Source organism: Ahaetulla prasina, chromosome 2 (assembly GCF_028640845.1).
Source record: "Ahaetulla prasina isolate Xishuangbanna chromosome 2, ASM2864084v1, whole genome shotgun sequence".
Classification (NCBI taxonomy): Eukaryota; Metazoa; Chordata; class Lepidosauria; order Squamata; family Colubridae; genus Ahaetulla; species Ahaetulla prasina.
Window position 1 is genome coordinate 302,809,908 of NC_080540.1, and position 22,688 is coordinate 302,832,595.

At 50.2% G+C, this 22,688-nt stretch overlaps 1 protein-coding gene across 2 annotated transcripts in view; it reads left to right on the forward strand.

Moving 5' to 3' along the window:
* The first annotated feature begins 1,053 nt into the window (after positions 1 to 1,053).
* Positions 1,054 to 22,688, forward strand: part of CNTFR (ciliary neurotrophic factor receptor) — a 343,463-nt gene continuing 321,828 nt past the window's right edge. The window contains exon 1 of one of the 2 annotated variants that reach the window (XM_058172426.1): positions 1,054 to 1,192. The gene's annotated coding sequence lies outside the window, so the exon portion shown is untranslated. The remainder of the gene's footprint in view (positions 1,193 to 22,688) is intronic. The other variant, XM_058172427.1, reaches the window with a different exon arrangement.

The following is a 22,688-nucleotide window of genomic DNA, read 5'->3' on the forward strand; positions in this document are numbered from 1 at the left end:
AGCTGTAAAATGGGGCAAAACTCACTTAACAACCTAAATTTAATGTTTAGCAAACTAAATGTTGGGCTCAATTGTGGTTACAAATTAAGGACCTGAAGGACATTTTGGCCATTCAGACCATGTATTTCTATGGGACAGACCCCTCCCAATCCCAAAGTAGCTGCCTTTTGATTTTTTTGTGCCGATCTTTTTTAATTAGGCAGATAGTCCTTGATTTACGACAACAGTTGGGACGGGAATTTGCTAAGCTCTCTGGTTGTTACATGAGGCATCTCATGACCGGCCCCGGTTTTACAATCCTTTTGTACTGTGGTCGTTAAGAGAGCTACACCGTCATTAAGTGAATCACATAGTTGTTAAGTGAATCTCAGCTTCCCCCTTCGACTTTGCTTCTGGGAAGCGAGCTGGGAAGATTGCAGAGGTGGCCCACGCGCTCCAAGCGGCCTTCCCAGCACCCAGAGGCGGCCAGGCGGGCGTTCCCACGGACACGGGTTGCTCCCGGGCATCGAGGCGCGAAGTGCTGGGCGCCCAGAGCCGCGCTTGGGCCCCTGTCCTCTGCCTTCAGGGCCGGCCGCTGCCCGCTGCCGGCTCCCGCTCCTCCTCCGTGCCCGCAGCTCCCTTCTTTGGGAAGGTCTCCGCCGGCCGCGCCCCTGCAGCCCCGAGTCCCCCTGCAGCCCGGCGCCTGCCCAGCCGCACGTGCAGCGGCCCGGGGCTTGGGGGAAGCTGCTCCCGAGGCGGTCCTCTCCCGGCACGCCTCGCTTGCCCGCCTGCCTCCTGCCAGCCGGCCGCACCTGCCGAGCCCGGCGCGGCTCCTCCTGGGGCATCGGGCGGGGGGTCGCGGGGCGCTGGGCAGGGCGGGCTCCTACCGGGGGCGTCCGCGTCCCGCTCGGGGAGAAGCCGGGCTGCCTCCGCCGCCTCCGCCCGGCTCCCTCCCTCGCTGCCTCCGCCCGCCCGGCTGGTCACATGGGGGTGGGACGGGGGGGGGGCGCGCTTAAAAGCGCCTCTGCCTCGCTCCGCTGCTCTCTTCGCAGCTGGTGCGGGAGAGGCGCCGCCGCCGCCGCTGCCACCGCCGCCGCCGGGAAGGAGAAGGCAGCGAGCGAGCGAGCGGGCGGGCGAGGCGGGCAGCCCCGGGGCGAGCGGGCCAGCCGGAGCGCTGGCGAGCCGGGCGCGCCGAGGACGCGGGGCGGACGCGGTGAGTGTCGGCCGAGGCCGGGGCCGGGGCAAGGGAAGGGGCGTCCGTCGGTCCTGGCGGTCCCTGCTTCGCCTCCGGCTCCCAGCCCAGCCCCGGACGGTAACTTTGCCCCCGGGGGTCGGGTACGGGGGGGGGAGGGTAGAGGCAAGGCGTGGCGGCCAAATGGGCTGGAGGTCCCGGCGGGGAAGGGACGTCCGTCCCGGCGGTCCCTGCTTCGCCTGCTCTGCCGCCGGAGCCCCAAAGGCAACTTTGGCCCTTCGGGGGAGGGCGAGGCGTGGCGGCAGAATCAAGGGGAGGGAGGGGCTCCCGGAGAAGGGGAAGGGGCGTCCGCCTTGGCGCTCCCTGCTTTGCCTGCCCTGCCGCCGGAGCCCCAAAGGCAACTTTGCTCGGGGGCGGAGGGGTGGGTGGGGGAGGCGAGGCGTGGCGGCAAAAAGGTCCCGACTGGGCTCAGGTAGCTGTGGGGTCTTTCTGCCCTCCCCCTCCGGTCGATTGATTGTGCCAGCCGCCCTGGCGGGGGTGGGGGCGGCGCTGGGGGTCGCCGGGGCTCAGCCTTGCAAGGGGCCGAGACTGACAAGCGCGGGCTGGCAGGAGCAGGTTCATCCTCCCCCTTCTCCTCCCCCCCCCACGCCCCTCTGCCCTGCCAGCAGCAAAGCCACTTCGGCCGCTCCGGCGACCCCCCCCCCCCCGCAAGTGTTGCTCCTAAAAGCTGGGAGGATGGGGCGAGGGAGCTGGATGGGCTCAACCGCGACCCCCCCTCCAAAAAGACAAAAGAAAGGTGGGGGGGGGCTGAGGCTGCGGCCGGCCGCTGAGTCCTCGCGTGGCTGTCCGAGGCTCGGTGGGGCGCGGAGGCTTCTGCGTGCAGCGGGCTGATGGGCGAGGGGAGCGCCCGAGATCGGTGTCCCTCCGGCGCCCCCTCCCCTCCACCTCCCTCCCTCTCCTTCGGGTCTCCTTCCAGCTGCCGCGGATCAACCCGGCTTACGCTCAGGGGAGAGCGGTTGGCCGCCCCCGCTTTGGAGAGCTCCGCTTCGCCAGGCAAAGACTCGCCGTTCAGTGGCAGAAAGAAACGAGGCGGCTCTGCCCGTAAACGCCGCCCCCCCCCAAAAAAGACCCTCCTCTGTTGCCTGAGGAAGGAAGGCGGTTGCCTTGACTGGAACGCGTCTCCCCCCCCCCTCCCAATTCATGCTTGCGACTTGGCAGAAGATTCCACATAGAAGTTGGGAACTGATGGGGCGGGGGGTGCTGCTACTCCGGACAAGCTCTTGCTTCAGAGCTCTCTGGAGTAAGGACCAGTTTGGGAAGCGAGAACAGCCCCCTCCGAATTCCCCCCCCCCCACGAATTTCCCTTCCCGACAAACGGAGGGGGGAAATTGCTGGGGATAATACTGTATTTATGTTAAATAAAGCCCAGCTTCTGAGAAGTTTAACCTGCTCCTGTTTCCTGGAGAAATATTTAGGATTTTGTCTTAGTTCTCTTAAGGAGAGAATAAGGGGTCAACCTCCTGTCTAGGGTTGGGGGCTGCAAAGGGGATCCTGGAATATGGGGGTCTCTCACCCCACTCTCTGCCTCCCCCATCTTTTAAGGAGCAAAACAGGCTGGGCAGCTGCATGCTTGCAAGTCAAAGGCAGAATTTTGTGCTTGGTTTTTAATTCCTTTCCCTGTTGCTCCAGGGGTGTGGTGGGGGAGAGGCCGAGCCTAGCTACAAAGAACTATTTTATAAACCAGTGAAGTTTTTTTCTTCTTCTCCTGGACAGTTAGCAAACACAAAGCAGCAGCTTTGGGCATCTTGCACATTTTTTTAAAAGAAATATCTCGCTTTCGATGCTGGTTCTCTGTGTTTCTTGACTCTTCCCCAACTGTCTGTTGGCCGCCCTTCGCTTTCAGGATTGTTATTGGTTTTTCTTTTTCTTTGAATCCATTTGGGGGGGGGGATTTTGAGGCTGGCCTTAGAGAGAGGCACCGGTTGCAAGGAGAGGCAGGCAAGCAGGCCTGAAAGGCAAAGTCGCAAGGAAACAAAACCTCTTGCATTAACGAACAGAAGTTCTGAGGAATCTCCCGATCGATCTGATCCGCTTGGTCCTTTGCAAAGAAGGGATATTTGTGAGAATTATGTGGGTGGGGGGCCCTCCTCCCTCAAGGCCTGACCTGGATCAGATTAACAGCTTAAATTGCAAAGCAGAAATTTGTCGGAAACTTTGCCGGTCCTCCGTGGCTCTCTCCCAACTGAAAGATGCTGTTAGATGCTTTCAGGTGCTACGCGGCGCATATGGTAGAAAAAGCTCAGGATTTCTCTCCATGGCCTCTCCTGCCTTGATGAGGTCAGCTGGGTCCCGCTGGATCCCTTGAGGGCTGGGGGAGCGGAGAGCTTTGAGCTGGGAAGATCCATTTCTTGGACTCTCCCTCCAGCTCCTCCTTGTAAACAGGGCAGGAGGGAGAGCCGGGATTGTCTGTCTGCAGTAGCAAAGCAACAGAAGGAGGCTGGCGATCCTACTCTGACTCACACCTTCTATTAAAGGCAGGTGCTCCCGTTCTCACTCAGGTGTCAGTCGGAAAAGTGCCAGCAGGCTCATCCTGGCATTGTGCAGCAAAATTCATTTGCTAGTCATCCTTGCCAAGAGCGAGAGAGGAAGATGCACAGTCCGGGCGTTTGAAAGCAAAAAGCCATGGCTGCAAAACAGCTGGCAGCAAATTTGAGGCTCTCCGGGTGCTGGAAGTAGATCCATAATTACACAAAGTCCTCGACTTATAACCATTCGTTTAGCGACTGTTGAAAGTTACAACGGTCCTGAGAAAAGTGACTTACGATCCTTTTTCACAGTTACGACCGTTGCAGCATCCATTCATAGTCACATGATCGAAATTCAGACAATTGGCAACTGGGCCCTATTTATGACGGTCGCTGTGTCCCGGGGTCACATGATCCCATTTTGCAACCTTCTGACAAACAAAAGTCCGTGATTCATGTAACAACAGTGCTCCTAGCTTAACAACTTCAGTGATTCATGTAGTAAGGAAGGTCATAAAATGGAGCCAAAGAACAGTCTTGCTTAGCAATGGAAATTTTGGACTCGATTGTGGTCGTATGTTGAGTACTACTTATACTCCAGGCCATTGTCTAGAGTCAACACTGACTCTATTCTGGTCGTAAGTCCAGGTCTACCTGTATTTTGAGATTTGTTGCCTTCCGGTCGTGAATATTTTGGAAGGAGCAATCCAGATTCTTTGGCTGGCTGCATTTTTGGATTGGTGGTCTGGGGCAATTATTTTCTTTCCCACTTCCAGGAAGTACCTGCCAGGGCAGAGGTGGTGAGGTGGGACTCCACGTGGCAGGCTGCCTGTGGGGGTCTTCTCTGCAGGGCCGGTGCTCAAAAGTCTCAGCCATTCAGCTTGTTGGCCTTTTTCCCCCTAAAAGGTTTGATTCCGCTAATGGGGTTTCTAAGAAATCGGGGGAGCGGTGCCGAGAAACAAAAGGAAGAATTGGCTGAGTGGGCTGTTTCTAAAATAGCAGGCATGGACAGAAGGCTGATCCTGGCCTTGAAAAGGGCACATTTTCCTGCTGCTTGGAATGGCAGGTTGTTTTTTCCTTTCTTCCTCTTCTGGAATTGGGCCTCGCCTTTTGCAATTCCTTGCAAAGAGTCCCAAAGGTGCTTTTTCAAAAGGCAACTGGACTTTGTGTTTTTTTTCTCTCAAAGACATTTCGCATCTCATCTAAGAAGTTTCTTCAGTTCTTCAGAACTGAATGGGGTTTGAACTGAAGAAGCTTCCTGGATGAGAAGCGAAACGTCTTCAAGGGAAAACAAAGTCCAGTTGCTTTTAGAAAATGCACTTTTGGGACAACCATGACCTTGGATGGCTAGGAACAGGCGTTTGCAAAAAGGAATTGTTCTTTGCAGTTGGCATCTACTCTGTGCGTGTAGTAAACAGCTTTGGATCACCAGGGTGGGGTGTTGATCTGGGGCCTGGAGAAGGCCAAGAGGGAGGCCTTCCCTCCCCCCCACCTGGAAAGCGGGGCTCAATTCAGACCATTTCCCCCCCCCCCGGGAAAAAGTTGTTTCTTGATTGCTTTGTATGTTGTATCTTGTTCTACCTTGTTGTACCTTGATGAACGTATCTTTTCTTTTATGTACACTGAGAGTATATGCACCAAGACAAATTCCTTGTGTGTCCAATCACACTTGGCCAATAAAATTCTACTCTGTTCTATTCTATTCTTTTGATGGCTGCCAGCATTAGAGGCCTTTGTAGCTGAGAGGCTTGAGATGTTGGGGAGAGGATGGGAATTCCTCCTGAGCCACTCTGGATCCTTTAAGCATATCGCAGGTGCTGGGAAGGCAGAATGACAGAGTTGGAAGGGACCTTGGAGGTCCTCTAGTCCAACCCCTTACTCAAGCAGGAGACCCTATAAAATCTCAGACAAACGGGGGTCCGGTCTCTTCTTAAAAACCTCCGGTGTTGGAGCACCGACAACCTCTGGAGGCAAACTAGGACTTTGCTTGCCTTCAAAAAGCTGGCCCTCTTCCAACTTTTTCTGCCAAAGCGAAAATACCGCTTGGTCATCTGCATTAAGTCCTGCCTGCTCTTTACGGCTACTCCACGGAGAACAAGGGGGCTGTTCCCCAGCCATCCTGCCTGGGAGAGCTTGGCCATCCGGGGGGAGGGGGGAAGGGGGGGCTCCTTCCTCTTAAAATCCAAGGAGGGCATTGCTTTCCTATTATGGGACGGAGCTGGGATTGGGGGAGGGGGGGCTTGGCTGTGGATCAATGCCAAGTTTGGCAGGATTCCTGGCCTTGCAGAAATAATGGACTGGATGTGGGCCAGTAAACCCAGACACAATCTATAGAAGGCGAGGATGCTGCGAGTCGATAGAGTGTCTGCCTGCTTTGGGGGGTGGGGGGTGTTGGGTTTTTTTGAGGGGGGGGGAAGGTTGAGCTCGTCCAGGCACCAAATTTGCAGCTGGATGTCCTTTACGCTCCAGGCATCCCCCTGGAGTTGCACTGTGGGTGGATGGCGGACAGAAATCTTGCTTGCCAGCTCCGAGTGGCCCCTCCATCCGTCCGTCTTCTTGGATTCCTTCAGGGGTCTCTGGGGTTGAAAAGGAGGCAGGAACATGGAGGGTCTGGAGGCTATTAAAAGCCTGCACACTTAAACATAGGAGGAACGGGTATGTTGAGTCTGATGTAGAGAAAGACCAGGGGTGACATGTTAGCAGTCTTCCAATATTTGAGGGGCTGCCCCAAAGAAGGAGGAGGTCAAGCTATTCTCCAAAGTACCTGAAGGCAGGAGAAGAAACAATGGATGGAAACTAATCAAGGAAAGAAGCAACCTGGAATTAAGGAGCAACTTTCTAACAGTGAGGACAATTAACCAGTGGAACGGCTTGCCACCAGAAGCTGTGGATGCTCCATCACTGGAGTTCTTTAAGAAGAGGCTGGATAGCCACCTGTACTGAACTGGCATGGGGTCTCCTGCTTGAGCAGGGGGTTGAAATAGAAGACCACCAAGGTCCCTTCCAACTCTGTTCTTCTGTTACTTAATCAGTGGAGCAGCTTGCCTTCAGTAGTTATGGGGCTTCCAACTCTGGAGGGTTTTAAGGAGAAACTGGGTAGTCACAGAAACGGTATGGGGTCTCCTGCTCAGCAGAGGGTTGGACTAGAAGACCTCCAAGGTCTCTTCCAGCTCTATTCTGACTGAATATGACTGAACAAAGCAGCATCCAGTTCCGGTTCATGTCTGCATCTCACAGGGCCTTCAGATCTGCTGCCCAACCGGCAGTTTTCCAAAGGGTGTTCTTGGAGAGCGCCATTTAAAGTAGGGTCTCATCCCGGGGAGCTGCTTCTGAGTCTTAGGGGTGCTGGGGGTGCCCCTCTTTATTCTCTGGCACTTTCTTCCTCTTTGGCGTTCATGTGCAACCGCTCTGTGGCTTCCTTTGCTTTCATTTTGTGCCAAGCTTCATTTCCCCTCTTAAATTCCTTGCTTGCTTAGTGGGGGGCAAGGGGGGCTTTTGGGCTCATTGTCAGCTCCCCCCACATCTCCTGAGGTCTGCCCTGCAAATCCTATTAGTAAAGGTGATTTTAAAAAGTTTGGCATCTCCACTGCATTGAGAAGGAAAGCGAGGTCTGGAGAGGCCAATCTAGAGAAAAGAAGAACCAGGGGGGACACGAAAGCAGTCTTCCAGTCTTTGAGGGGCTGCCCCAAAGAAGACGGGGCTCCACCTATTCTCCAAAGCCCCTGAAGGCAGGAGAAGAAGCAATGGTTGGAAATTAATCAAGGAGAGAAGCAGCCTAGAACTAAGGAGAAACTTCCTAACAGTGAGGACAATCAACCAGTGGAACAGCTGCTCTCCAGGAGTCGTGGGTGCTTCATCACTGAAGGCTTTTAAGAAAAGACTGGACTGCCATTTGTTGTGGAGCAAGGGGTTGGACTAGAAGACCTCCAAGGTCCCTTCTGATTGAGCGTTGGGATGAGCAAAGCAGAGCTGGTTGGAGTGAGGCAGGGAGCAGCACTTGGCTGGCTCAGAGGAGGCCGAGGGGTGGGGTCTCTCCACGGCTTTGACCAGAGGGGCTCCGTCCCAATTCCTGGAATGTGGAGGCTTTCCCACATTTCTGCCTTGGGAGCGCATGGCTTCATCCTTCAGGCAGGCATCCCCGAGGCACACAGGAAGCGTTTTCCTCTGCTGGAGAGGATATTGATTCCCCTTTAACCTCCTTCCAGCATGGAGGGAATTTTGCTCCTCTGGCATTGCAGCCCCTGCAGCAGAGCTTTTAAGAGACAAAAAAGCCACTTGAGGAATATTTAAATTTTAAATCATCGCTCCGGAATAAAAAAAAAAACAAACCCGGAATTGATCACCTGCGTTTTGAATTAATGAAGCAGCAAAGCGGTGGCTTTGCCCTTAATGAGATGCAGAAGCCGAGCTGGAGAGGCGGTGATGTCAGCGCCTTTTGCTGAGTTGTGAGCTGGCCAGTGACACCTTCAAGACGGAGGTGGGGGGCAGAAATACAAGCCCCCCCCAGAAAACTTCCATGGGTTTAGCTTTGGCCTAAAGCATTTGGCTCATATTTGCAAGCTCCCAGATGGGCAAGGGAAGCCAGAGCACCCCCATAATTCAGGATGGCCTTCCTTGGCATTAAAGCCTCTTCTATCAATAGCAGAATTGGAATGAACCCTGGAGGTCTTCTAGTCCAACCCTCTGGCCACGCAGGAGAACCTAACTTGTCTGAAATAGTACAGAGGGTTGAGCAGCAGAGAGTTGGACTAGAAGACAGCTTGCCTTCAGAAGTTGTGGGAGCTTCATCACTGGAGGCTTTCAGGAAGAGACTGGGCTGCCATCTGTCGGAAATGGTGTAGGGTCTCCTGCTTGGGCAGGGGGTTGGACTAGATGACCTCCAAGGTCCCTTCCAGCTCTATTCTGATTGCTGATACCATCCCAGATGAATGGCTATCCAATCTCTTCTTAAAAACCTCCAGTGTTGGAGCACCCACAACTTCTGGAGGCAGGCAATTCCATTGATTAATTGTTCTAACTGCTGGGAAATTTCTCCTTAGTTCTAGGTTGCTTCTCATCTTGATTGGTTTCCACCCATTGCTTCTTGTTCTACCCTCAGGTGCTTTGGACAGCCCGACTCCCTCTTCTTTGTGGCAGCCCCTGAGATACTGGAACACTGCTATCATGTCTCCCCTAGTCCTTCTTTTCATTAGACTAGACATATCCAGTTCCTTGCAACCATTTGTCATATATTTTAGTCTCCAGTCCCCTAATCATCTCTTCTCTGCACCCTTCCTAGAGTCTCAACATCTTTCTTCTATCATGGAGACCAAAACTGGATGCAATATTCCAAGTGTGGCCTTACCAGGGCATTATAAAGCAATACTAACACTTTATGTGATCTTGCTTCTCTCCCTCTGTTGATGCCGCCTAGGACCGCATTGGCTTTGGTGTAGAAGGCGATGGCCTCCCTTGCATGCCAATTGCTGGCTCTTTCCTCCAGGGTAGGACCTTCCTTCACCTTGGGCTGAGTTGGCACGCTCTGTTTGACAGCAGTGGTTGTGGGTGTGTGGCTAAGAGGACTCTTGGGAGTCAGTGAACCGAAACTGCAGCGTGGGAAGATCCTAGATCTAGAAAGGCCATCCAACCATCCAACCATCCAGATGTTGACATGTGGGTGTTTTTGCCCTGAAGATTGGCAGGACTGGCTAGTATTTTGGCTGGCAGCAAAGATTTCTCCTGCTCGATCATGGGTAGCTCAGCTTTTATTTACCTGCACTAAGTATTTTTAAGAAACTTTTTTTTTCCTTCTGAAGGTTTGGAAGGGGCGAGAGAAAAGGGATTATTTTATGGATGATAAATGTGGTCTTGTCTCCTGATTTCTGAAGACCCGCCAGGGAAAATATGATTAACAGGCTGCTCAAATATCGGATGAGGAATTACCAAGCAAAGCAGAAAGTCTATAAATATTGGAAATGTTTGGGATTTGATAAACCGACTTGAAGGCTTATTTTGACAAAGGCTTGTTCTGTTTTACAATGGGGGTGTTTGGGTAATAGTAACCTTAGGAAATTGGTTCAAAGAGAATGACACTGTGGAAGGGCTGGGGGCCTTTTTTTTGTGGGTAGCCACGGAGTACCCCAATGGGGCAAGTAGAGGTAGTCTCTACTTACGACCCTTCGTTTAATATTCGCAGTTCAGTGGCACTGAAAAAAGTCACTTTGGACAGGTTTTCACGGTTTTGATCACGTGGCCAAAATCTTTATTAGGTTGCAGTGTCCCGGGGTTACGTGATCCCCTTTCATGACTTCTGATAAGCGGTCAATGGGGAAGGAAGAGTCACTTCACAAGTGTGGCAAGAGAGGTTGTGAAAGGGGGCAAAACTCACTTAACGACCGTCCTGCTTAGCAACAGAAATTTTGGACTCAATGGTGGTTGTAGGTTGAGGACTACCTGGGACATTATACAGATTACAGCATTGTCATTTGGGGGAAGATGTCAGTCAATCAATCAATGAATTAGAATGCCTTATTGGGCAAAGCCAAGTATCACTGTTAGAATTCAAAATAACAGACTTGTAAGGGATCATGGGGGTCATCTAGTCCAACCCCCTGCTCAAGCAGGAGACCCTGTGCCAGTCCAGACAAATGGTTGTCCAGGCTCTTCTTAAAAACCTCCAGGGATGAAGCTCCAACATGACACAATGATGTTTGAATTGCCTGGGAGCCTCCCAGAACCTGCCCTGGTTGTTGTACCCATCAGTCTGATCTTGTGATTTGACAACAGCAGAAAAAGGGTGTTTGGTAGTTGCCCATTTTCACCCTGAGCTGCTTGGAAGCTGAACCAGGCCACAAATCAGCTCATCAAAGACACTTTTGTCCTTGGGGGACATGTGATGTGAGGTGGGGTTTGAATGCCTCTTTCTATCCGTCTTTCCCAATCTGGTGTCCTCCAGTTATTTTGGTTGCAACTCTCACAGACTCTGGGAATGATGGGAGGTGTAGTCCGGTGCTTCTGGCGGACCCTGAGGTGAAATCTACCTTGGAAGTAAACTCCATAATCAACAGGACAGAATCTCTGTGGCTCAGGGTTGGAGTACGGGGGTCTTTGGTGCTCTCTGAGGTTGGTGGTTTTCTTGCAGATGTTTCTTGACCCAACTGGCTAACATCTGTACAAGGGAATATGGGCTTTGTTCCCAATTGATATACAGCTCCTAGCATTGAACATACAGAAGGCAGGGGAGTTTGTGGAGAGGAGGAGGAGGAAGTAGTAGTAGTAGTAGTGGTCATCGTTGTCCTTGGTGCTCTCTGAGCTTAGATATTGACTTTGCAAGTGTTTCATGACCCAACTGGGTACCACCATCAGTGCAAGAAGGGAGAGGGGGAGGAGGAAGAGGATGGGTCCTTGGTGCTCTCTGAGCTTAGATATTGACTTTGCAAGTGTTTCATGACCCAACTGGGTACCACCATCAGTGCAAGAAGGAAGAGGGGGAGGAGGAAGAGGATGGGTCCTTGGTGCTCTCTGAGCTTGATTGTTTTCTTGCAGATGTTTTATTACCCAACTAGGTAACATCTGTGCAAGGGAATATGGGCTTTGTTCCCAACTGATATACAGCTCCTAGCATTGTACGGTTTTCTACAACCCCTTCTCCCAAATGCTATAGACTTCCCAGGAGCTTAGCATTCAGACCAATCAACCACCAGTAGACACATAAAAATGAGCCGCATGTACACATCCTTCAAAAGAGATAACAAAAAAGCTAAGAAGGAAACAAAATGGCCAGAACACCTTATCTCCAGCAGGCAACACTCAAATAAGCAGGAATTAACACCAGACAAACAATCAAGTGGAAAACAATACCCTAAGTGAGGAACTACTAAGAGCAAACATCACACTCACTACTACTGATGATGTGACCTAGTTGGGTAATGAAACATCTGCAAGAAAAGAACCAAATTCAGAGAGCACTGAGGCGTTTATAAACCCCATAATCCTTGCCAGTTCCAAGACAGAATGAGGGGACGAGTGCTGAACATGGGAAGTGAGCAAAGTATGTGCTCAGAGGAGTATGAAGGTAACTGCTGTCCAAAACAGGAAGGAAACTGGTTGCTTTTCAAGAGGGGGAAAATGTTCTCCTTTTGGAAAGTGGAGAATGAAGCACCTTGACCCGAACTGCAGATCTAGGAGTCTCCTGACTTCCTTGGTGTCCCTCAGCATGGACTTAATTCTAGGGCATTTGGAGGGATCTTCAAAGGTTAGCGTTGAAAGGAACTAGAACATAGATCATAGCATAAGAGACCTCGGAGGTCTTCTAGTCCAACCCCCTGCTCAAGCAGGACACCCTATATCACTTCAGACAAATGGTTGCCCAGTCTCTTTTTGAAAGCCTCCAGTGATGAACTTCTGAAGGCAAGTTACTCCATTGCTTAGTTGCGCTCACCCTTAGGAAATTTCTCCTTAGTTCTAGGTTGCTTCTCTCCTTGGTTAGTTTCCACCATTGTTTCTCCTCTTGCTTTTTGATGCTTTGGAGCAGGGGTCCCCAACCTTGGCAACTTTAAGCCTGGTGGACTTCAACTCCCAGAATACCCCAGCCAGCAAAGCTGGCTGGGGAATTCTGGGAGTTGAAGTCCACCAGGCTTAAAGTTGCTAAGGTTGGGGACCCCTGCTTTGGAGAATAGTTTAACCCCTTGTCTTTGTAGAAGCCCCTCAAATATTGGAAGACTGCTGTGATGTCTCCCCTTGTCCTTCTCTTCTTTCCTCTAAACCCGCGATGGCAAACCTGTGGCACACGTGTCAGAGGTGACACGCAGAACCCTCACTTGGGCACGTGCACCATCAGCAGCCGCTCTTCTGGTCTTCATGCGCGCCGGAGAGCCGGGAACCAGAAGAGCAGCTGGGTGACAGTGCGCGTGCCTGCAGAGAGGAATCTGCATGCCACCGCTGGCATGTGTGCCATAGGTTCACCACCACAGACGCACCGGCCACCTGGTTTTTGGGTATCCGGTGCTCCGGCATGCGTGAAGAAGACCAGCTGGTCAGCGCATGCACGCGTTCCGGTTTGTGCCGAAAAGGTTCACCATCACTGCCCAATTCCTGCAGTCCTTCCTCTTCGTACTTGAGAAGAAAAGCCGTGGGAACTCTTGCCATCCCGTCAGGTTGCCTCGGATGGATTGGGAAGCTGTCAACACCTCTTGCAAGCTTGTTTATTTTTCCTTCCACCAGCTGAGGTTTAGCCTTCCTTCCTTCCGAGGGGGAGGAAAAGAGCAGGCGGCTTTCTCTCGGGGGCAACCAGGCAGGGGCTCCGGGGAGTTAAGGAACATTCCTGTGGCGAGTGCGAGGCCCGTCATCCTCAAAGGCAGCCTGCCCCGACATCAAGGTTGCTCTTATTTATGGCTTATTTGCTTTACTTCCATCCTCCTTTTACCCCAGTGGATATTCCAGGCAGTTAATGAAATGTAGAAAACAGAGAATAAACAGTTAAAGCATAAAAGGAAATTGATAAATGATTAGTACATCCTGGCGAAAGAAATGCACTTTGCAGTTTTTTCAGCAATGGCAAACCACGTCTCTGGGGGAAGGGGATTTTAAGCCCCTCCCCAACAGAGCAAGAGACAACCTGTTTCCATGTGCCACAATGAAGGGGCATCTCTAAAAAGGCCCCGTGGTTACATCTTCACAGAGTGGCTGCATCCAGTCGTGATACCCACATTACAAAAAAAGATGTTGAGACTTTGGAAAAAGTGCGAAGCAACGAAGACGATTAAAGGCCTGGAAACTAAAATATATGAAGAACGGTTGCAGGATTTGGGTTTGGCCAGTCTAGAGAAAAGAAGGACTCGGGGGGACATGATCATGATGGCAGCCTTCCAGTATTTGAGGGCCTGCCATAAAGAAGTGGAGATCAAATTATTCTCCAAAGCACCTGAAGGCAGGACAAGAAGCAACGGAGCTTGGAGTCCTAATGGGCAATCACTTAAACATGAGCCGGTGGTGTGCAGCAGCAGCCAAAAAAGCCAATGCAATCCTAAATTGCATCCACAGAGGGATACAATCAAGCTCAAGGGAGGTACTACTACCACTCTATGAAGCCTTAGTAAGACCACACCTAGAGTACTGCATCCAGTTTTGGTCACCATACTATAAAAAAAGAAATTGAGACTCTAGAAAGAGTGCAGAGAAGAGCAACCAGGATGATTAGGGGACTGGAGGCTGAAACATACGAAGAACGGTTGCAGGATTTGAGTTTCAGTAGTTTAATGAAAAGAAGGACTAGGGTTGACACGATAGCAGTAGTCCTCGACTTATGGCCACAATTGAGCGCAAAACTTGCACTGCTAAACGAGACAGTTGTTAAGTGAAATTTTGCTCCATTTTTCAACCTGTTTCGCTACAGTTGTTAACGTGATTCACCACCGTTGTTCGATTAGTGACACAGTTGTTCAGTGAGTTTGGCTTCCCCATTAATTTTACTTGTCAGAAGGTCACAAAAAAGAGTTTTTCACATGACTCTGGGACACTGCGACCGTCATAAATATGAGCCGGTTACCAAGCATCAGAATTTTGATCACGTGACCATGGGGATGCGGCAAAGGTTGTAACTGTGAAAAACGGTCATAAGCCACTTTTTCAGTGCCATTGTAACTTTGAATGGTCACTAAACATACTATTGACTAAATCTGCACCACTATTAATCTTCTCATCGTTCCCATCTCCTCACACTTATGACTGTAACTTTGTGGCTTGTACCCTTACGATTTATACTGATATTGTTTCCTGATTGCTTATTTGTAGCCTATGACTAGCATTAAGTATTGTATCATTAAGTGTTAAATTTGTACCCTATGAGACTATCATTAAGTGTTGTACCTTGATGAAGGTATTAATTTTTTTAATTATTGATTTTATTTGTATTGTATTTACTTACTGTTGTTTTTACTTGGCTGTGAACCGCCCTGAGTCCTTCGGGAGAAGGGTGGTATAAAAATTAAATTATTATTATTATTTTCTTTTATGTACACTGAGAGCAGATGCACCAAGACAAATTCCTTGTGTGTCCAATCACACTTGGCCAATAAAAGAATTCTCTTCTCTTCTATTCTAAACAAACGTGTATATCAGGGACCCTCCGTATTGCTCCATAGTGCTTTACAGCCCCCTCTAAGCAGTTTACAATGTTGGCATCTTGCCCCCAACAATCTGGGTCCCCCTTTTATTACCAACCTGGGAAGAGCGGACAGCTGCACTGCTCTGAATGCCGCTTAGATCTTCCGCATCCAGACATGTTCAGAGCCTTTACTGGAAATTCGTTTTTATTGGACCGCTTGTAAATATTTACTCTACATAACTGGATGGAGTGGTGTAGGCTTTCCTTGCGCTGTTTAGTTTGGGAGGAAAAAAAGAAATGAAAACACCCAAGTGTTAAGACAGGAATTGTCAGATCAGGAGCTGAGCGAATAACCACACACACACAAACACACACATACACAGAGAGAGAGAGAGAGAGGAAACGAGAACTTATAGGAGATTGTTCTTGGGCGGATTCCAGGCATCCAGTTTGACTGAATTATGTTATGCTATTAATAAACCTTACCAAGTTATGCGTTTCTAAAAATGTCTAGGGTTGTGGGTTTTTTGTGGGGGGTTTTTTGGTAGAAAAATGCAGTAGCATTTTAGGGAAAAAAGAAGGGACAGGATCCTGAGGCAACCCTCGGGGTGGGACAGAGATGGGGGTCTGGGAGACAAACTTCAATTTTTGAGTCAGATCATCATTTGTGTTCCAAAAATCTGCCTTTTTTAAAAAAAATATTTTTATCCTGCTTCCTTTTTCAGATGATGAAGATCCTCCTTTTTCTCCCACAACCCTGTGAGGTGGGCTGGGTTGAAGTTACAGAGATAGCTTTCATGCCTAAGACGGGACTTGAACTCACTGTCAGTCAATCTGCCTGTATTTATCTATAATATACTATACTATAGATTATAATATACTAGAATATACTACCCATCTTGCTGTTTGGGGCAGACTTTAAGCATAGGTAGGTAGATAGTCATATAGACAGACACTGTAGATGAGAGCGAGAGAGCGTAGAGATATTTATTTTAAATATTGAATTTATTTGCCACCTGTTTTGCCATGGGGCTACTCTAGGTGGCTTACAATGATTAAGAGACAGACAGACAGATGATAGATATACATGAGAGAAGAGAGAGACAAAAGATAGATGTGTAATGTGAGAGAGAAAAAGAGGGAGGGAGAAAAAAAGAAAAAAAGGAAGGAAGGAAAGTAGGGAGGGAGGGAGGAGAGAGAGAGAAAGAGAAAGAAAGAGAAAGAAAAAGAAAGAAAGAAAGAAAAAGAAAGAAAGAAAGAAAGAAGAAAAAAAAAAGAATAGAATTATGGGGAACTAGATCTAGAAATTGGGGCTGACTGTTTGAAAACTCCCTCTGAGGCTGAACATAACTGTCGAGATTGCGACTGATTTTCTGGTGCTGCCCTTGTCTGCTGGGATGACTGGAGGAGACGCCTGGGCTTTTATGATGAGCCTCCAAAGGAGGAGAGGCTAAATATAGCAAGCCGAGGCCCCAGCTGGTCTCTGGAGGTCGGCTCATCTAGGGATGGGGGTCATAAAACCCTGGAGATCTTCTAGTCTATCCCCCTGCCTAGGACAGGACATCTTTTCATTGGATATTTTCAAAAATAGACCGGACAACCGTTTGATTGCAATGATAAAAGGACTCCGGCTTGAGCAGAGGCTGGACTAGAAGACCTCCAAGGTCCCTTCCAACTCTGGTATTCGGTTATTCCTCTTAGCCAGTCCAAGATTGAAACGCCTGGAGTCCTTCTTAACATTCCTTCCATTTGCTTTAAAACCAGCATCTCATTCTCTGGCGGTTTCCACCATGGGCCAAGAGGATTCCATCAACGTCAGCCAGTGTAAACAACCAAGCAGAATAAACGCACAACGCTTTGTACCAAAATAATGGATAAAAGCAGCGATTAACTAAGTCGGTGACCTGAAACCATCCACAGATCCAGCCGAGCAGGGGAACATCATGAAGCAAATCGAAAGTTGCAATAAATGGTATTATTTGAGTTGACGCCCGAAAGACCGGCCGCCCAGTTTGACCAGCGCAATTCAGCTTCCGTGCATTTTCTGGCCCGCTTCCCAAAAGTTGCTCGGGTTGGGTTGCAGATCCCATCAAGCACCCCCAGGGCCGAGTAGGCTTCACCCAGGAGTATCCGGTGCGGTGCAGTTGTGCTGTGTCCCTTAGTCGCTCTTGACCTGTTTTTATTGATTGTGAGCCTCTGCGCTTTGCAGAGCCCAGATTTGTTTAAAGACAGTGTGAGTCACTTAATTGCAGTGATTTTGTTTAACAACCTTGGCAAAAATGGTTGTGAAATGGGGTGCGACTCACTTAAAAACCTCCTTGTTTTTAGCAAGAGAAATTCAGCTCCCAATTGTCTCGTAAGTTGACCCCCTTTTGTGACCATCTGTCAAGCAAAGTCAACGGGGAAACCAAATTCACTTAACAGTAATTTGACTAATTTAACAACTGCAATGATTCACTTAACAACTGTAGCAAGAAAGGTCGTAAAATAGGGCAAAATTCCCTTAACAAATGTCTTGCTTAGCAACAGACTCAGTGTGGTCATAAATTGAGGACTAACTGTATTTAGTGGGTCGGATCTTGCTAGCCATTCTCGGTTATGCATCCTTATGGATGGAAAGCTTGCCAGTGGGCCCAGATGTCTGCTCACAGCTCCCTGGAATATTATGCCCCATCTTCTCCATCTGCCATCTCCACGTCTTGGACCACAGCGTACAACATCCCCAGCCAGCAGTAATATGGGCTTGTTAGCAAGGGGATGAAAACCATTCAATGCGTAGCAGACCACCCCTCATCAAAGCAGAACCGTCCGCGGAGGCATTTCAGTGAGAATTCCTGTGCCAAGCGGAGGGTTGAGCTAGATGACCTCAGGGACCCCCTCCCAGGGGGAGTTTTCTAGGCACAGCTGGAAGGACCAGAGAGAAGAGTTGAGAAAGCCGGTGGAGCTTCCTGGCTCAAGCTGTGCCGTTTAGGGACCCCATCCCCATTGCCAGGAGAGATTTGCCCACTGTGAAATATTCTGTGTGCCTCTGGGCTGGTTGCCCAGCCCTGCCCACTGCCTGGCATGACTTAGCAGTGTGAGGTTGTGAAGAGCAGGGGGCTCCCGATGGCACCTGACTCTGCCTTCCTCGCCTAGCCAGTGGCCCAGACCATTCCCCTGCTGGGGTCCCCCCACCTTTGCCAGCTCTGCCGATGTGCCGTGCCGGTGTTCAGAAACCCAAAGTTGCCGGCTGCCGTGCCACCGGTGAACAAGCGTGGAAGGAGGCTGTGCGGTGGCGGATGGGCTCGCCTGAGCATTTATTGAACTCTTTTCCGGCACAACAAAGGACTCTTCCATCAGCCAGCGGGACCCCTACTGTCCTGGGGGCGCCGCGAACCTACTGAGCCCGCCGGCAGGGCGGGTGAGTTCGGGGAGCCATTGGCCAAGTCCGGCCAAGGCTTAGACTGCTGGGTTGTGTGGGGTTTGTGTGGGGGAGGAGTTGTCTTCCAAACAATGCAGCGCAAGGAATGTGTTGGCTTTTGAACGCTTGTTTCTGAATGGCTCAGCGTGAGTCTCTCTCTGCACATGCTTTTGGGTGGCAGAGCTAAAAGTGCAGGCAAAGGGTGTTGGCAGGAATGATTGCAGGCTTTTGGTGTGTGTGTGTACATCTAGCTTCCTGTGCAGTCTAAGGTATTGCAAGTTGTCGGTCCAAATCCTTGTGATCTCAAGTTTGAGCTGGCTAAGGAGGTCCGCAGTGTCCAGGAGTTCCCTGATCCCACAGGGGTGAAGCAGCAACTGAAGGGGAGGGGAGGTCAGCCCGGCCCCATTTCTGAGTGCGTCCAAGCCAAGAGCCGCCGGTCCTCCGCTCCCACCCAGCTTCTGGGTATGCGGCTGCTTTGATTGCTCTGCTTTTTACTCACCCAAATGGATGAGAAGTATCCATGCACGGGAGACCAGGGCTGTTGCAAAGCGGTGCAGGGGTGACTTTCTCTGGCAGAGGCAGAGCAGGAGCAACCAGCAGCCGCCGGCAGAGCTGGGAGACCTTCCCGAGCTGACTCTGCAAAGGGGCTGTGGGAAGATAGGAGAGGCTGGATCCAGCCGGGCTGTGCTGAGTGCTGGCTCTCAGAATATCAGAGTTGGAAAAGACCCCGGAGGTCTTCTAGTCCAACCTCCTGCTTAAGCAGAAAAATCTACATACCATTACAGACAAGCAGCTGTCCAGTCTGCTTGTCTGTAACTTCTGGAGGGAAGCCATTGTTCCACTAGGAAAGTTCTCCTTAGTTCTCGGTTGCTTCTCTCCTTGATTAGTTCCCATCCGCTGCTTCATCTCCTGCCTTCCGGTGCTTTGCAAAATAGGTTGGCAGCCCTTCAAATATTGGAAAACTGCTATCATGTCATTCCTAGTCCTTCTTTTCATTAAACGAGACATACCCAATCCAGTTTTGATTGCCACAGTATAAAAAAGATGCTGAGACTCTAGAAAGAGTGCAGAGAAGAGTCACGAAGAGGATTAGGGGACTGGAGGCTAAAGCATACAAAGCGATTGCAGGAACTGAGCATGGCTAGTCTAGTGAAAAGAAGGAGTAGAGGTGACATGATAGCAGTCTTCCAATATTTGAGGGGCTGCCATAAAGAAGAGGGAGTGAAGCGATTCTCCAAAGCCCCTGAAGGCAGGACAAGAAGCAATGGATGGAAACTAGGTAATCAAGGAGAGAAGGAACCTGGAGTTAAGGAGAAATTTCCTGACAATCAGAGGGAACATCTTGCCTTTCAGAAATTGTGGCTGCTCCATCATTGGAGGCTTTTAAGAAGAGACTAGACAGCAGTTTATCCAGAATGAAACAGGGTCTCCTGCTTGAGCAGGGGGTTGGACCAGATGCCCTCCAGGGTCCCTTCCCACTCAGTTATTCTGTTATTCTGTTGTACTCTTCTTCTCATTTTCTATTTATCACTTCATATGCTAAGTGGAGAGTGGTGGATGTAAATAGGGACACTATGATCAGTTGGGACTGCGATCCCCCTTGGGTCCCCCAGCAGCCCCTTGGCACTCAGCCAGGTTGCCCCGGGGCCCCTGTCGATGGGTACAGTGAGGCCACAGCCTGCATGGCGTCATGTACCTGATGACACCCCGCTGCACCCACCATCCTTTTGATGTCATCATCGTGGCTGGTAGGAGACACGTCCACAGCCGCCTTCCTCCTCCTCCTCCTTAAATGAAGCCAGTAATGACACCCCGAAACGGAGACAGGCACGTTTATAAGACATTTAAGTATTTAATTGCACTGCTGTTTTTTCTGCAATTAATTAAACTATTATCGGCATGGTACTCTTCCTTTCTGTCCCTCCCAGGAAAAAGAGGTAATAAGTTGCTTTTGGAGTGAAGGGAGGTCTGGAGGCCTTTGGCTACTCCTCAGAGACACCCCCCCACCCACCGCTGCCTTTCACCTGCTTTGCTGTTTGCCTTCCCAAGTGCTAAAAAGGGAATTCCCTCTTCGGCCCCAATGAAGGATACAGGAAGCAGCTTCCAGTGGGAGTGCTGGGCCATGCATGATGCTAATGCAACCTGCGGGGTGGGGGGGCTGAGGGGTATCTGGGAGTGGAGAAGGCCAGTTGAAAAGCTCCTGCGGTCCCTCTCTCTCTCTTGCCTGGGTCTTGAAACGAGGGAGGGAGGGGGGGGGACAAGAAGACCCATCATCTTAATTGTGGGTTAAAATAGCTGATTGCTATTTTAACCAACCATTAAAATGATGGGGTTTCTTGTTCTTTCTATCCTTGTTTAAATTGTTCAACTTAGTTGTTTAACCAACAATTAAGTTCTATTTAAATAGAACTGATTGGAAGTTCTATTTAAGACATTGTGGCTTAATGTGGGTCTGTTTCCCCTCCTCCCCCTCTCTCCATGCATCCCTCCTCTTTGATGGTCCTGTCTGGTCATGGCCATCCCTCTGCCAGCCAATGGCAGTTCCTGCAAAGCGTCTCTTTTGGTCTTCTCAGTATAAGAGAACAGGATAACAGAATAACAGAGTAGGAAGGTACCTCAGAGATCATCTAGTCCAACCCACTGCCCAAGCAGAAAACCATATCACATTTCAGACAAATGTCTGCACAGTTTCTTCTTAAAAAGGGGGATCCAGGACACTGCAACCGTCACAAATGTGAATCAGTTGCCAAGCATCTGAATTTTGATCAGGTGGCCATGGGGTTGCTGCAACGGTCCGTAAGTGTGAAAACCGGTCATAAATCACTTTTTTCAGGGCCATTGACTCTGAATGGTCACTAAATGGATGTAAGTCGAGGACAACCTGTATTCTGACTCTTTAATTGTTGGAGCTCTCATTTCAGACCCTAATTTCATGGGGGGAGGGCGGTCATGGAAAGGAGAGATCAAATGACTATCCCCAAACTAAAAAATAACAACAACCCTGCAATCATCCAGCTAAGAAAATGTTAGAAATGGATTCCGGTGACTGCTGGGTGTGAAGCCCGAGCTCCATTGATAGGGATAGAAGATAGCAGGGTCCCCGTGTTTTGAGGGGCTGCCACAATATTGGAGGATGCTATTAGGGTTCCCCTAAGCTTTCTCTTCCTTAGGTTAAACATAGTACACAGTTCCTTCAACCGTTCATCATACAGACCCCTGATGATCCTAATTATTCTTCTTTCCACTCTTCCTAACATCTTAGTATCTTGCTGGGCAGAACTGGATGCAGTATTTTAAGAAGGACAAAGGGGGACATGATAGCAGCATTCCAGTGTTTGAGGGGCTGCCACAAAGAAGGGGGAGGCGGTCAATTTATTGTCCAAAGCGCCAGAAGGCAAGACACGGAACAATGGACGGAAACTCATCAAGGAGAGAAGCAATTTGGAACTAAGGAGAAACTTCCTAATTGTGAGGACAATTAACCAGTGTGTCGTGTCCCACTCCTCCGCTGACGGCCGGGTCAGGGAAATCCGAATCAGGCTTGCCTCTGCAGCTCTGCCCAAAGTCCTAGCAAAGTCCTCAGAGCAGGCAGGAGACCAGAAAGTGACTTCAGCAAGATATGTTTAGACTTTGCCTGACTCAGAGACTGCCAGAAAGCAGATCCTTTATATAGGCCATGGGGTGTGGCTCCATGACTCAGCACTCATTAAGGTCTGCCCCTCCCTTCCTTCTGTTGCCTCCGCCTATCCAATCTTCTGATGCGAGGATCACTCCAATCAGCTGTTGGAAGTAAACTTTCCTCAGGCTCACATGCTGTAGAGGAGGGGGAGGGGTCTAGCTGCTCCGTTTGCCTGGGCATGGAGCCAGGGCTGGGGCCGGGGGGTGCTCCCTCCTCTGCAGCCTGCTTGGGCATGGAGCCAGGGCTGGGACCGGGAGGTGCCCCCTCCTCTGCAGCTTGTCTGGGCATGGAGCCAGGACTGGGGCCGGGAGGCATACATTCCTCCGTGTTCGGGAGCAGATAAGCAGACCCCGGCTGCGGTGAGAGCGGACAAGACACAACACATTGGAATGGAAGTTTCTTTCAGAAGTTGTGGGTGCTCCAACACCCACAAGGTTTTTAAGAAGAGACTGGACAGCCATTTATCTGAAATGGTGCAGGGCTTCCTGCATGATCAGGGGGTTGGACTAGAAGACCTCCACGGTCCCTTCCAACTCTGTTCTTCTCTTCTGTTCTGAAATTGAAATTTGCAAAGATAGCAGTCGTCCCTCCTGCTTTCCCATTATGTTCAAAAAGGGCTAGAGATGATTGTCTCTTGTGTGTAAGGAAGGCTGTTTAATGAGTGCCCTTTTGCCCTGGCCGACAAATGCCCCGGCCCTGCCGAAGGGCTAATTATTTATGGAGGTGGGCTTCTGGTCGGCGGCTTTTGGAAAAGCTGCTTGGAATGAAAAAGAAAAATTTGACACGACCCGTTCCGGTTGGCGAAGCTGGTACTGATCTTGGCGAAATGG